The sequence below is a fragment of the Ipomoea nil genome, unplaced genomic scaffold (assembly GCF_001879475.1).
Source record: "Ipomoea nil cultivar Tokyo-kokei standard unplaced genomic scaffold, Asagao_1.1 scaffold3104, whole genome shotgun sequence".
In the NCBI taxonomy this organism is placed as follows: Eukaryota; Viridiplantae; Streptophyta; class Magnoliopsida; order Solanales; family Convolvulaceae; genus Ipomoea; species Ipomoea nil.
In genome coordinates, this window is record NW_017619532.1 from 2,812,769 (window position 1) to 2,827,004 (window position 14,236).

The 14,236-nt window shown below is 37.6% G+C and overlaps 2 long non-coding RNA genes across 6 annotated transcripts; one reads left to right on the forward strand and one right to left on the reverse strand.

Moving 5' to 3' along the window:
* Positions 1–7,706: 7,706 nt before the first annotated feature.
* Positions 7,707–9,431, reverse strand: LOC109166604. Of its 4 annotated transcripts, none has more exons than XR_002051695.1 (5): positions 9,390–9,431; positions 9,091–9,223; positions 8,842–8,928; positions 8,345–8,452; positions 7,876–8,006 (listed from the first exon to the last, which is right to left on the reverse strand). It is a non-coding gene; the product is annotated as an uncharacterized LOC109166604 (long non-coding RNA). The 4 variants fall into 4 exon arrangements; XR_002051694.1 differs by having other exon boundaries at positions 9,385–9,428; XR_002051693.1 differs by lacking the exons at positions 7,876–8,006; positions 9,390–9,431 and adding an exon at positions 7,707–7,793 and having other exon boundaries at positions 9,091–9,378.
* A 1,424-nt stretch (positions 9,432–10,855) lies between these two features.
* LOC109166657 lies at positions 10,856–13,932 on the forward strand. Of its 2 annotated transcripts, XR_002051698.1 has the most exons (5): positions 11,481–11,833; positions 12,813–13,111; positions 13,196–13,224; positions 13,317–13,541; positions 13,749–13,932. It is a non-coding gene; the product is annotated as an uncharacterized LOC109166657 (long non-coding RNA). The 2 variants fall into 2 exon arrangements; XR_002051699.1 differs by lacking the exons at positions 11,481–11,833; positions 12,813–13,111 and adding an exon at positions 10,856–10,880 and having other exon boundaries at positions 13,327–13,541.
* The last annotated feature ends 304 nt before the right edge of the window (positions 13,933–14,236 follow it).

Here is a 14,236-nt window from a genome sequence, read left to right on the forward strand (position 1 = left end):
AATTATCTGCGAATGCGCTATCAATCTTAGTATTTCCAATTGTAGAATTGTAATTACAAAAAATTATAAAAATGCCACTGCGTTTCTCATCACCTTCCTCTTTCGTATCACCACAAGAGTTTCGAAATACACTTTCAGTTATCCGCGAATACACTGTCAAACATTTTCAAATAAACAATTGTAATTACTGAAATTACAAAAATACCTTCGCATTTATTCTCTATTTCCATTGATTTTCAACTTTGATCATCTTTAGATGAATGGACTGGATTTAATTTGTGTAAGATTTGTTTCTTAATTTTATTTATTTATATTTCGTTTCAAGAATTTTCAAAAAAAAAAATATTTCGTTTCAAGAATATATTTGATATATGTTTTCGCTGCTATAATTCAAGAATTTTATTACTTAATCTCAAAGTCTCAAGAACGTTAAAATTCGTTGAACAATCTATGATAATGGTACCCGGGTTAGACTTCCATTTGGAAGGTTGTAAGTTCGAGCCTCAGTGAAGGCGTTATTGGTTCTTTGTGTTTCAGTAGGTTGAGAAAGTATATGAACAGATACTACATTGTAACTCTCTAGAATTCTAGGGTTTTGCTTCCTCTCCTAGGGTTTGGCTAGGGTTTTGCAGTTTTCTTGATCTTTCCCGGATTTTAATCCGTATTTGGTGACTACGAACTTGCGTTGGTGTGTGGAGGGAGTTGCTGAATTAGTTGTTCGGCTGTTCCTGGTTCTTGTTACGGCGAGCTGCTGCTGTCTTGCGTGCGTGAACAATCGGCACACGTTGGTATTGGTTTGTGTCGGGGGGCCCACGTGGTTTACGTACAGAATCTACTGCTGTGTGAAGTGGTATGGCGAATGAAGGAGGGGATGAACAAGTCGCGGCCTTGGCAGAAAGATGGGCGGATATTGCAATTGCTGATGAAGATGAATGCTTTGCTCCGGTTGGTGAAGGGGTGGTGGCAGGCGCTGAACCGCCGGTGCAAACATGGAACGTTGTTGGCAGATTTTTGACAGCGAAATTGATCAAGTTGGAGTACATGAGACAGGTTTTGGCATCGGTTTGGCAACCGGTGATGGGTGTGACGGTGACAGAGATACAGAAGGGTTTGTTCCTATTCGTTTTCTTCCATAAAACGGATGTGGATTATGTTCTTGATGGAGGGCCGTGGGCGTTTGAGAATAGTACCTTGGTGTGTCGCCTTGTTGAGGATGGGGTACTGCCGGTTAACGTAGTTTTGAACACAGTTGATATGTGGGTGCAATTGCATGATGTGCCTATGGGATATACATCACAACCAATTCTGGAACAGATGGGTAATTTCATTGGAACCTTTGTTAAGCATGATGAGAGGTTCGTGGGGGCGCCCTGATTGGCGTTTTACCGTATCCGTGTGTCAATCCCGGTTGATAAGCCGTTACGGAGGCGCATGAAGTTGTTGAAGCGTGATAAGACTACATGTTGGGTTAACTTTAGGTACGAGAGGTTACATTCATTTTGCTTTTTCTGTGGGATGATGGGGCATTCTTATAAGTTTTGCGTGAAAGCTCGGGTTTCAGTGCTACCGGTTCAACAGTATCCGTATGGCCCGGAGATGAGGGTGGGGGGAAGTCGGGGGCCGAGGGAGGTGGGGGAGAATTGGTTGGTGCCTGTGGGAGGAAAGCCGAGGGTGGTGGTTGAGAATCTGGTGGTGGGGGTTCGGGAGGGTGTGACAAGGGTGGGGGAGGGACGTGAGGTCGTGGGAGGCAGTGTGCATGTTGAGCCGGTGGTGGAGGCAGTGGCTAAGAGGAGAAGGGAGGAGGGGTATGAGGGTGAGAGGAGGGATGGAGGGGAGGATATAGCTATGGCAGATGTGTCAAAAAACATGTTCTCGGCGGGAGCTGCTGCGCAGTCCCGCCCGTCATTATGAGTACGTTATGTTGGAACTGCCGTGGCTTGGGTAATCCACGGACAGTTCGGGAGGTGGTGGACATGGTGTCCAGTAAGAAGCCGGATTTTGTATTCTTGATTGAGACAATGGTGAAGAGTGATCATGCGGAAAGATTGCGTGTAAAGTTGGGATTTGAAGGGGTATTTTATGTGGATCCTGAACGGCAACGTGGTGGTTTGGCATTATTATGGAGGTACAATAACACTGCAAGGTTGATTAGTTACTCTAAAAACCATGTGGATGTGGAAGTCACGTTAGAAAATCACCCCCCGTGGCGAATGACATGTTATTATGGGTTTCCCAAAAGATCCATGAGGCGGGAATCATGGGAGCTATTAAAGAGGTTATGAACGCAATCCACACTACCATGGGTTGTCATTGGTGACTTTAATGACCTTTTATACCAGTCTGAGAAGCGTGGAAATAACCCACACCCGGAAAATTTGTTGCGAGGATTCGGGGAGACACTAGATTACTGTGGCTTGTTACAGTTGCCTATGGAAGGGTATCCATACACTTGGGAAAAGGGGTGAAGGAACAAAGGATTGGGTTGAGGAGAAGCTGGATAGAGCAGTGGCAACTATGGAATGGCGTGAGCTGTTGGTGGAGGCCAAGACGGTTAATATTCTTACACGCAAATCAGATCATTCGGCCATATTTCTGAGTATTTCTAATCCTAGGAGATTTGGTGGGGGTGGTCACAGGGCGTTTCGTTTTGAAATGGCTTGGCTACTAGATTCAGGTTGTCGTGGAGTGGTGGAACAGGCATGGCTTGATGGACAGGGGAATGGGCTGCTGCATAATCTACAGTTGTGCAAGGACCGGTTACAGGCTTGGGGTGGTGACCGGTTTCATATGTTTGGTAAGCAGTTGAAACTTTTACAGGCCAAACTGATGAGACTGAAGGGAGGCAGAGGACCCGCAGTGTTAGCTGAGTACAATACAATTAGTGCTCAATTGTCTCGTCTAGAGGCGCAGGAGGATGTCTATTGGCGGCAGAGGGCAAAGCAGCATTGGCTACGTGGGGCAGATGCTAACACCAAATTCTTTCATAGGTATGCTTCATCTCGTAAGCGGAAAAATTTTCTATATAAATTGAAAGGGGTTGATGGAAATTGGGTTACTAAGGGTGCTATGAATACTGTTGTTATTGATTACTTTGTTGATATTTTTAAGTCATCTAATGCCCCACCCCATAGTAACTTTTTTGATACGGTGCTCCCCCGTGTGTCTGATTCGCAAAATGAGTCGTTGTTGGAACCTTTTGTGGCGGAGGAGGTGAAAAGGGCTCTGTTTGCTATGTTTCCGGATAAGGCACCTGGACCGGATGGAATGAACCCAGGCTTCTATCAGCACTTCTGGGGTGTTGTGGGACCTGAGGTGACGGAATTTGTGCTCAATTGCCCCAATACGGGTGTTTTCCCGGAAGGATTAAATGATTTGAATGTTGTCCTGATCCCGAAAAAGAAGGTCCCTGAGAATCCTGCGGATTTGAGGCCGATTGCGTTGAGCAATGTGGTCTATAAGATTATGGCCAAGATGATTGCGAACATGATGAAGTCGTTTATGGATTCCATTATTTCGGAATCTCAGAGTGCGTTCATTCCTGACAGGAGGGGGGAGCGGTAAAGCAATGTTTGGAGCTCTATGAAAAGTTGTCTGGCCAGTCTATAAATTACCATAAATCCAGTATATGCTTCAGTAAAAATACAACAGAGGAGATGAGGGGTGAAGTAGTTGCGGTGTTAGGGGTGGCCCAGGCTAATGATTTTGGAAAATATTTGGGATTACCGTCTTTTATTGGAAGAAATAAGAAACAGGTCTTTGCATTTATTGAGGAGAAGATCCGGCAAAGGGTGGGATCTTGGAATAAGAAATTGTTGTCACAAGCAGGTAAGGAGATTCTGTTGAAAACGGTAGCCCAGGCTATGCCTACCTTTTCAATGGGTGTCTTTTTACTAACAGACTCACTTTGTGTGGCGATTCAAAGGACCATGAATAGGTACTATTGGGAGAAGGGAGGCACGGGTGGAGGAGGTATTCATTGGATGGCTTGGGATCGACTCAGTAAGCCGAAGGTAGCTGGGGGTCTGGGTTTTAAGGATCTAAAGGCCTTTAATCTTGCAATGTTGAGGAAGCAGGCATGGCGTTTTCTTACAAAGCCAGAGTCTTTAGCTGCAAAAGTATATAAGGCAAGGTATTACCCTAAAACTAGTTTTATAGATGCCACTGTGGGAAATAACCCAAGTTATTGCTGGAGGAGTATTATAGCTGCTCATGGCCTTGTATGTGGAGGAATAAGGAGGAGGATTGGGAATGGAGTGACAACAATGATAGGTAAAGATCCGTGGCTTTTGGATTTGGATTATAAAATCCATACTGTTCTACCACATAATATTTATGAAGCAGGGGTGTTAGGCTTGATTGATCAGGATACTCGTACTTGGGACCCGGATATTTTGAATGATAGTTTTGACCCGATTGATGTGAACCGAATCCGCAGGGTGCCTGTTTGTCCGGACTATGAGGATTCATGGTATTGGTATAAGGAGCATAATGGGTCATATTCTGTCAAAAGTGCGTACCGTTCCGTTGTGGGTGAGATACATAATAATACTGGATTTAATAGATGGAATGCACTGTGGAAGTTGGAGGTGCCACCTAGATGGAAAACTTTCTTGTGGAGAGCCATAAGTGGTATTTTGCCAACTACGACTGCCTTGGCAAGTAGAAGAGTTGATGTGCCTTTAGCTTGTCCAATGTGTCTTGATTTTAATGAAAATGTTATGCATTGCTTGATTGAATGTCAATATGCTTGTCGTGTTTGGAATGATACTGGCCTTGATATAGCTTCTGTGGTTGGGGGATCCTTTATGGAGTGGTTTCAGAATGCAATGTTTGTGCTAACAATGGATAATCTGATTAAATTTGTTGCAGTCTTATATCACCTCTGGAGTGCGCGGAACTCTGCAGTTTGGGAGGGGAGCATGTGGATGCCGAAGAAACTATGGAGTTGTGCCAAGGCAAGCCTTGCGGCTTGGGCAGCAGCACAGCCGCGGGAAGCAGGAACAACACAGCAGCAACATTCCAATGCCATGCAGCTGCTTCCCACCGTCATGCATGGTATGGTGTGCTACGTCGATGCGGCGTGGAGTTCCCTCTCACGGACAACAGCATATGGGGCGGTAATATTGGATGGGGCCGGGGCTTTTGTGGCGGCAACAAGGGGACAGCTTCCGTTTTCTGAAAATGCTATCACAGCGGAGGCCCTAGCATGTAAAGAGGCGTTATCATAGTTGAAGGATCGGCAAGTAACGGAAATTACTATGTTCACGGATTGTTCGGTCTTGCAATCCTATCTATCTAGAGCTGGTTCACAACCCAGATCATATGTTCGAATTGTGGTTCATGAGTGTCAAGTCGTTATGGCACAGTTTATTTCATGTCAGTTTAAATTTATTCCTAGACGTTTTAATATTATTGCTCATACACTAGCTGCAATGGTCACTGACCAGGATATTGCTATGTTTTGGGACGATGTCCCCCCTGATGTTATTATTCCACACTTACAGTAATGAAATTCGCAACTTTGCTTTCAAAAAAGATACTACATTGTAATAGAGCCAGTAGCATTCAAAAAAAAAAAATCTATGATATTTCTACAAATATTTATTACTACAACGTAACTCTTTCCCCAAATTTCATATATATGCATTTTCTACGATATGCTCCCATAATTCACACAAAGATTCATTTCGATTTCTGGGATGTTCTGAACTAAAGTATGCCCGAGTTTTTTTTTTTTTTTTTTTTTCCATCGTACCCTTTTTTGCTCTGGTTTTGTTAAGGGAATAGTTTGTAATTATTATAGGTGCAAATTGTTATATATATTACTCTATTTTACTCTTATTAAATTAAATAATAATTTAGTAGCTATAACAAAAAATAATACATATGCATTTCTTTAATTTAGAATTATGTGTCTACAATGTCTTTATTCAAAAAAATATTCATTATCAATAAATTAAATAAGAGTAATAATTTCATTAGTTATATTGTATTTATTTTTCTCCAATATAAAAATTCTTTACATTCAAATTATCAATTGATTATATTTGCTACATTGTACCTACAATGTCTTTATTAAAAAAAATTATTTATTATCAATAAATTAATTAAGAGAAATAATTTTATTAGTTATGTTGTCTTTATATTTCTCCAATGTAAAAATTCTTTACATTCAAATTCATCAATTGATTATATTCACTACATTGTCTATTATCTTTTTGAACACTATTTTTTAATTAAATATCAAAGTTATAATACAAAATAATGCTATATATTTATTTACCAAGTACTTTATTAATACCATGAAAAATTTTAAAAAATATAATTAATACAGCCAATCATATTAACTACTTGAGCGATTTGTTGACAAAGAGGGTATTCAAATCACACAACAAATTGAAGTGAGAACTACCTCGCAATGTCATTATTTGACAATCAGCAGTTAGCGATTAGCGTTAGCGAATTATATCAACGATTGGTAAAAAGATATTTGAAAAAATTAGTTGTTTAGATTAACATGTAAAATGACCTAAGGGTATACATAATAATAATAATAATAATAATAATAATAATAATAATAATAATAATAATAGTAATAATAATAGTAATAATAATAATAATAATTGTTTTAAAAAAATAAAAAATATAATTAAGCCAATCATATTAACTACAAGGGGAATTTATTGACAAAAAGAGTATTCAAATCACACAACAAATAATGTTTATTAAGTAAACAACAATATTAAATGCACCTAACGTTATTATTACACTAGTACAAAATTAACCATCCGCGTCTTTACTAATTGACAATACGCGTCCTTTTTAGCAAAGACGCGTATGGCGCAGACACGGAAAGCTGGAACTTTACGCGTCTTTACTTGGAAGCCACGTGAAGCTTGACTATACGCGTCTTTACTAGCTAAGTAAAGACGCGTATTGTGTTTAACAAAAATTAAAAAAAAATAAATGCGCCTGTACTTATATTCTTTTAATATTAAATTTAATTCAATATAATCCCTGCTCAACAGAATATTCCCCCACCAAACAACATTTATATGGTTCAAACCATTCAACGCAATATATATATAATCCAACATACATAATTTTCTAAACACAATATAATAACCCTAACATTAATCTATCATTATATATATAATGTAATTCCATCTAAATCACATAATAAACATTTATATGCACTTATTTACAAAATAGTCTATCCATACCCTCCTTATCTCATATATTCCATCCTTAGAATACACATTTGTGTCATGACATACCTACAAAATTTTGGATAATTAAAAGAACATGAGTATATAAACTATAAAATATTATAATGCAACTACCATAACAATGAGTATATATACTATCAATTTTGAAAAGACAGTGCAACTCTTTCAATTATAAAATTAATACTGCATTTACCATAACAATGAGTAGAGCCCATTCTAGGCACATATTTATATCCAGAGTTACAACATAATATTTTTTAACTGTATCATTTAGACTATTTCATAGACAAACATCAACTTAAGAGACAAAAAGAAGATGTGTCTGATGAATTGAAATTGAACACTGTATTCTCACAAAAATAAAATAAAATAAGAAGACGGTTTACAAATAAGAGAAATTTATTTAACTTACAATAATAATAATAAAAAGGAAAAAATATTCAAACATCTATTCTATAATAATGAAAGCAAAGAGTTTACCTAAGCATTCAGAAGTCCACTTGGAACTTCGACAGAATTTATAGCAATGACTACTTGAACAATTTGAGATGCGATATTTTGGTCCTTTTTGAACAAGTTAAAAAGATATTGCTCAAATCAATCAGATAGTAACATGTAAAATATGTGATAGAAGAAAATGAAACAAAACCTTCGATCTCATCTCCTAGATGTCTAGTTATATGATCAATTAAAAGCTGAAATTGTAGAGGATTGGAGGTGCCGCTCCCAACACTCAAAGTCTCAAACCAGAGATGAATACCACATACTTGTCTTCACCTGTTCATCCAATAAATAAGTTTTAACTTGAATGCTTACATACTAATTCTAATGTTTGTTTAGTATAAGAGTTGTAGTACTCCAACTTCCATTAATTTATATATGATGAATTCACCTACTCAAGCTCATACACTAAATCAGTTCTTCATGATTAAATACTGAAAAGAAAACTTTGATTCATATCACCTCATCTGGACACTAAATTAATTTGCAGGGCTGCATGCAAACAAAGGTTCAAATTCGGTCCAAAGAATGGCAGAGCACCAGAAAACAAGCAAGCACATACACTGAATAAAATGCCAGAAGATTAAGAAAACATTCAAGTTATGCAATCTCACCTGATTGAAGTGGTTGCTCTATTTGTTGTGCTAGGCCAGCCTCTAGAACATCTTCAACCAGAAAATCACCAGCAGTAGTTTCTTTTCCAAGTAATGCCACAACTAGCCCTATAAAGCATATCATATCAAGGAAATCAAGTATGTTAGGCAAACTTGATCATGTGAATGTGATATAAAAGGGAATTGTTCATAAACATATCCTATGGCACTCAAAACAACTCAATGAAACACCTTAGATGCTGAAGGAATTTTACAGTAATCCTCTAATAGTTCAAGTACATTCAAACATTAATAATTGTTGTGCATGCATACACTAAACTTGTTCTTTGTTCATTACAGATTACATGTTATTCTGAAATGGAGAAATACACTAGTACTATGATAAACCTGTATGCTGAAGAGTCACAATAATCAAGTGTGTGTGTGTGTGTGTGATACTTAAAAAAGAAGGATTAAAGAATCCAATATTCCCTCATCAGAAAACCAAATATGTATACCTTTGTGCCTCAATTATTGGAAGATGAACACTTATGAGCTCAAAAAATAGCTGAATTATCTCCTGGGCAGCCATCATTTTCTCCTCTCTTATAATATGTTCCACATGATATAGTAACAGCAAACCCCATTGTTAATACTTAATAATCATTTAAATCTCCAAATGGTAGGATTAGATGAATTGCATATAAAATGAAAATAATTGTATGAGCACTGGGATTGAATATTAGCATAGAAAGAGTGCTTTATACCTGAATCTGAGCAGTGGCTTCCTGACCAGTTTCGAGAAGCTTGGCAATTTCTTTGAGCATCTGCTCCAGCTGAATCTCTCTACGGTTTCTCAATAGCTTTATCCGAAGTATTGTCGGCTTCAATAGAGTTTTACTGCAAATCAAAACGCAAAAATGCTATCAGCCGCACACTCACAGTTTAGGAAACAGAACTCAAAAAATCCAGTCTTGGTAACTTCGAAACATCCAGAACAGAGAAATAAAATTGATTCACTGCAATGTAGAGTAGAGGAAAGGATCGTAATAGAAAATCACCCAACGAGATCGTAATAGTTGTCTTCGTTTCAGTAAATGGAGATTGAGGCTGGATCAGAAGGGAGAGATGCGATTTGAAGTGGTCACTGCCGCCACATCCACTGCTGGATGTAGAACACGCGATGTGTTGGTCGAATCTGAAGCCGCCATCGCCTTTCACGGTTATAGATATGAATCTGAAGATGCCGTTGAATGATATCCCAGCGGAGAACGGCCACGGCCACAGCCTACTCTTTGACGCACTCCGTCTTGGGGATGACTTATACGCTGAGGCCCGGAAGGGAGCCACTAAGGAGAGTAAGACGAAGACAGAGAGAAGTTTAGTGCACTGGGTGGTGGAGGCGGGGCAGGTGGAAGAGACTGAGGTGCGGAAGGGAGAAGTGTAGTGCGACGGCAAGAGGGAGAGATAGAGAAAGAGGAAACTTAGGGTTTTGTGGAGTAAAAGATATTTATATGGTTTTTTTAATATGTATGAAATAAAAGAAATACGAGTCTTTACCTTGACGATAATGACGCGCACTGTCTCCGCATTAAATTTTCGCGTCTTTACTAATTTAGTAAAGACACGTAAAGTCTTTTAAATATTTACTTAAATGCCACTGCGCGTTACTTCCCTTACTTTAGAAGTCTTTAATTGTAATTAAAGACGTGTATTGTAGTATTTTTTTGGTCCATTTTCTACTAGTGTTAGTTGGACCAAACATTATTATTAAGTGCACCAATGTGAAAAGGTAAATTGCTTACACTATTAAAAGTGTAAATGGTTGCACTTTGATGTGATTTTACTTGTGCATTGTACCTGCACACACTGCATTTGTTACTTGCACTTTTAATATAAGTTATTTAGTTACCATGATTCACTGCTGGAAATTTCGCTATTTCCGTCTAACAAAAATGTTGGTCGGTAATTTGTAAAAAATCACAACTTTCTATCGTAAATATGAATGGACGAAAAGTTGGATGGAATTTCCGTCCAACATTCACGCGTTGGACGGAGGTTCAGACCGACACTAAATGTTGGACGGAATTCCGTCCTACCGTTGCCTGTTGGTCGGAAAATTGAATTGACCAATTGGTGAAATACAAAATGGTAGGTATTATTATATACCGTCCAACATTGTTGTTGGACGGAAATCGAAATATTTAAGTTTTTTAGGCAGAAAGAATGCTCATTTTCACAAAATTTTGCTCTAAACGCCAAAATTTTGGGCGGTACCCTACTCATGCTCACTTAATAAAAAAATATTTTTCCATCTCCAACAAAACAAAATCATTCCCTGTAGTCATTCACTTGTACCTCGTCACAAACTCTTCTCTGCTCACAGCTCAAACACATCTTCGCAACTCCATCGTCTCAGCTTTATCGGCTATCCGGTCTCCCTCCGCACGCCGTCTACACGTCTTAGCCTCCCCATCGCCGTCACTCATCCACAAAAGTTGTCTCTTCCTTCCATGACAGCGCCTCACTAATGGCCGTGTCCATTACCATCCTATAGGTTAGTCCTCAAATCTTAAACCCTAATCCCTTATTTTCTAATTATATTTATCCCTATCTCATAATTGCATTAAGCCTTAAATCCCTATTTTCTTACTCTAATTTTATTGTTGAATTTTCCATATTTTAAAGTTGTGAATAGAAATGGTAATTTTTGAGAAAGCTAAGAGCCGTAGGTCAGGAAGGTATTGCTCAGTTTTCTTGTTGGCTTGGATTTGGGAAGAATTCCTTCCCAAGATTTCGAATGGTAGAATAATAGTTTCTATGAGAAAATACATGTGTGTTCCAATGAATGTATCTTATATCAGAATGAGAATGTAAATTGTACTAATTACCTTATTTGTGAAACTTTAAGGTGGAAGATAGGCAAGAATTCTAAGATATCCATAGAACACTTTGATAATTATATTTTTATTATATACTTAAATAATTATATTGTAAATAATTACTTACTATAGAAAAAAAAAAAACTTGTAAAAAACTCCCTCTCAAACTAAAAAAGTATTCCCGCCTCATCTCACTCCCTCCCTCTCAAACTAAAAAAGTATTCCCGCCTCATCTCCCTCTTACACACTTAGACCAAAGTCACCAAACCCTTCGCACACTTATAGTCTGAGCTCCATCGCACAACCAAACGCCTACGCACGCCGTCACAGCCGCCTCCGCTGCCAGGAAAGCCTCCCCGTCGTCTTCGCTCCCACCACCGGAGTCGCCGTTTGCTCTTCGGCCTCTGTAGTTGAAGTTCGTCGGCCTGTTCTCCGAAGTTGTCGCACACTCGCACTGAACTACTGAAGGTCGAAACCCTCGTCCTAAACCCTTGAGTCGCCGTCTGCTTTCCGGCCTCCGCAGCAGAAGTCCGTCGCCCTGTTCTACGAAGCCGTCGCACTGAACTACTGAAGGCCGAAGCCGTCGCTCCGAGTGGCTCTCCGGCCTCCGCAACCGCAAGCTGCACAGGTAATAGTTTTTTTCTCTATAATTTTTTTTTTTTTAATTTTAAATACAAGTATTTTAGATTTGTGAACTCCAAGAGCATATGCGATTGTGGACTGAATTTCCAGAAAAGTGACCAATTGTGCTTACTGAAATTTATGTTTGACTTGTACTAAATTAATGGAGTCTGAGATTGTTTGCCCACCAACTGTTTGTGAAAAGTTTTATGTGAGCATGACTCTAAAATTAGTGTTGATCACATAATAAATTATTCTGTTAAACAATCTAAAAATTTGAACTTTTAACGAATAATTACATTACCAAGAGCGAAATATGTTGCAATAGGTCAATAAATTGATTGATATTCTTAGGCTCTGTTTGAATTTGACTGATGTTGGACTGTATTAAATGTATTAACTTTACTTTTGGTTGTGGAATTTATAGTATTTCTTAGATGGATGGATGATATTCTCATTTCCAGAGTTGTATATGTGGATATCATTTACAAACCACATTGAAGTCATAGTAATTGTTATCATTGTGGTTGCAGATAAGTAGTACAGAAAGTTTGACAAGAAACTTTTCTAAGATATTTGTTGATTGAGATAGTCATTGTTAATCTATGGTTTTTATAGTCTCTAACTAGAAACTATTACAGCCATTCCTAAAGCCTATATTCATCATACCTTTGAGGCTTAAGTTCATGATTTCTTTGAATTGCAACTTTGACTTAGAAGACAAAAAAGTGAATAATGTAATAGTAGAAGGATATCCAGCTTCTCATATTCTTTCTCAGGTTTACTATAGGAATTTGGATTTCTTCAAGTTGTTTTTGGAGTGAAGCATATGCAGATGTGTTCTGAACTATGCATTTTGCTACAATAAGAATCATTAAGCCATCTAAGTAGAAAATATTTTGAATAAGTTATTAGCTTATTAAGTTTTTAGTTCACATGTTGATATTTACTTTTATTTGTTATTACTTGGTGTTTCTTCTGTTTAGCGGCTAACTATTGTGCTAATGAAAGAGGACATGGCCGGACATAGAGAAGAGCAAATGCAGCTAAGTAGTACTGCTATATTGGAGGTTTGGTTGAGATGCAATTTACTTTGTTTTTTTCCAACATTTTTGGAAGTGGTTTTATTATATACAAGTGACATTACTACTGGGAATTTGTCCCCAAAATGCCTTCTTGATTACTTGGACCTATCATCGGAGTATACAGCTTCAGAAATTGCTAATAGAATTGAGGCTGCAATGCATATCTGGAGGCAGAAGCACAAAAAGAAGCAATTAAAACCGTAAGATTATTTTTTGCTCCCTATTATATACATGTGCATACTCATATTAACTACTCATTTAACACATTGAATCCAATTTTTTAGGATATGGATTCCATGAGGATGGATTATAGGTACGTATTACTTGGCTTATTTCCTGTTCTTAATTATTTCATTACTTAGTGTCACAATGGTGTTGTTAGGCTGGTATGATCATTGCATACAGGTTGTTAAAGAAGAGTTGCAGTCCTCTGGACAACTCAAAAGACATGGTACCTTTCGTTAGGATGGTATGATCACTTTTCCATTTTCATATCCAAGTTGGTAAATTTAGTAATTTCATTAGAAATGATTGACAAGTAGCAACCCAGGTTGATCTTGGCCTAGCAGATGCGTACATTCATGGAGACACTCTTTTGTAGATAAAACAAGTCTTATTAATATTTTCAAGGTAAGAAATGCACCCAAGTTTCACAAATGTACATATTTTGCTGCCACTTAGGACCTATGAATTTATTCTACAGCGGATGGTTCCCTCATACTTTGCTCATGTTCTGCCTCTTCCTTTAGACTAAATTGCTTTACCTTAGTGTGTGCGTTGGGCTGCACTTGTAATCTAAATATAAATGTTTCTATTGTTTCGTTTTTTATTTTGTAGATGAGGGAGAAAAAAAGATTATTGGCTGAAGAACAGGTTACAAATTCTTGAGATTATAAATTGGAGCTAACCGGGTGATTGACTAAAAGATGAAACACAAGCGCCCTCTGAAGATTAAGTACTTTATGTTTTTAAAACTTTTTTGTGTGTATGACAATAGTGCATTGTTTAAATATTTATGGATTAGATACTATACTATCTTTTTTTTTAAATAATTTTGATATTGAAATATATTTTCATTTTAAATTTAGATAGTGTGTACGTTATTTTGTAAATGATATAGAATGCATCGACAACAGATATAACTAAATTATAACAAGATCAAAAAAAAAATTATATAAATTTAGATTTGATATATAATTATATAAATTATATATCAAAAAAAATTATATAAATTACAAATTCCGGCCAACTTGTTAGTCACAATTTCCGTCCAACGGTTCAAAATTGGATGGAAATTCTCATTTTAAAATGTGGGTTACCATCCA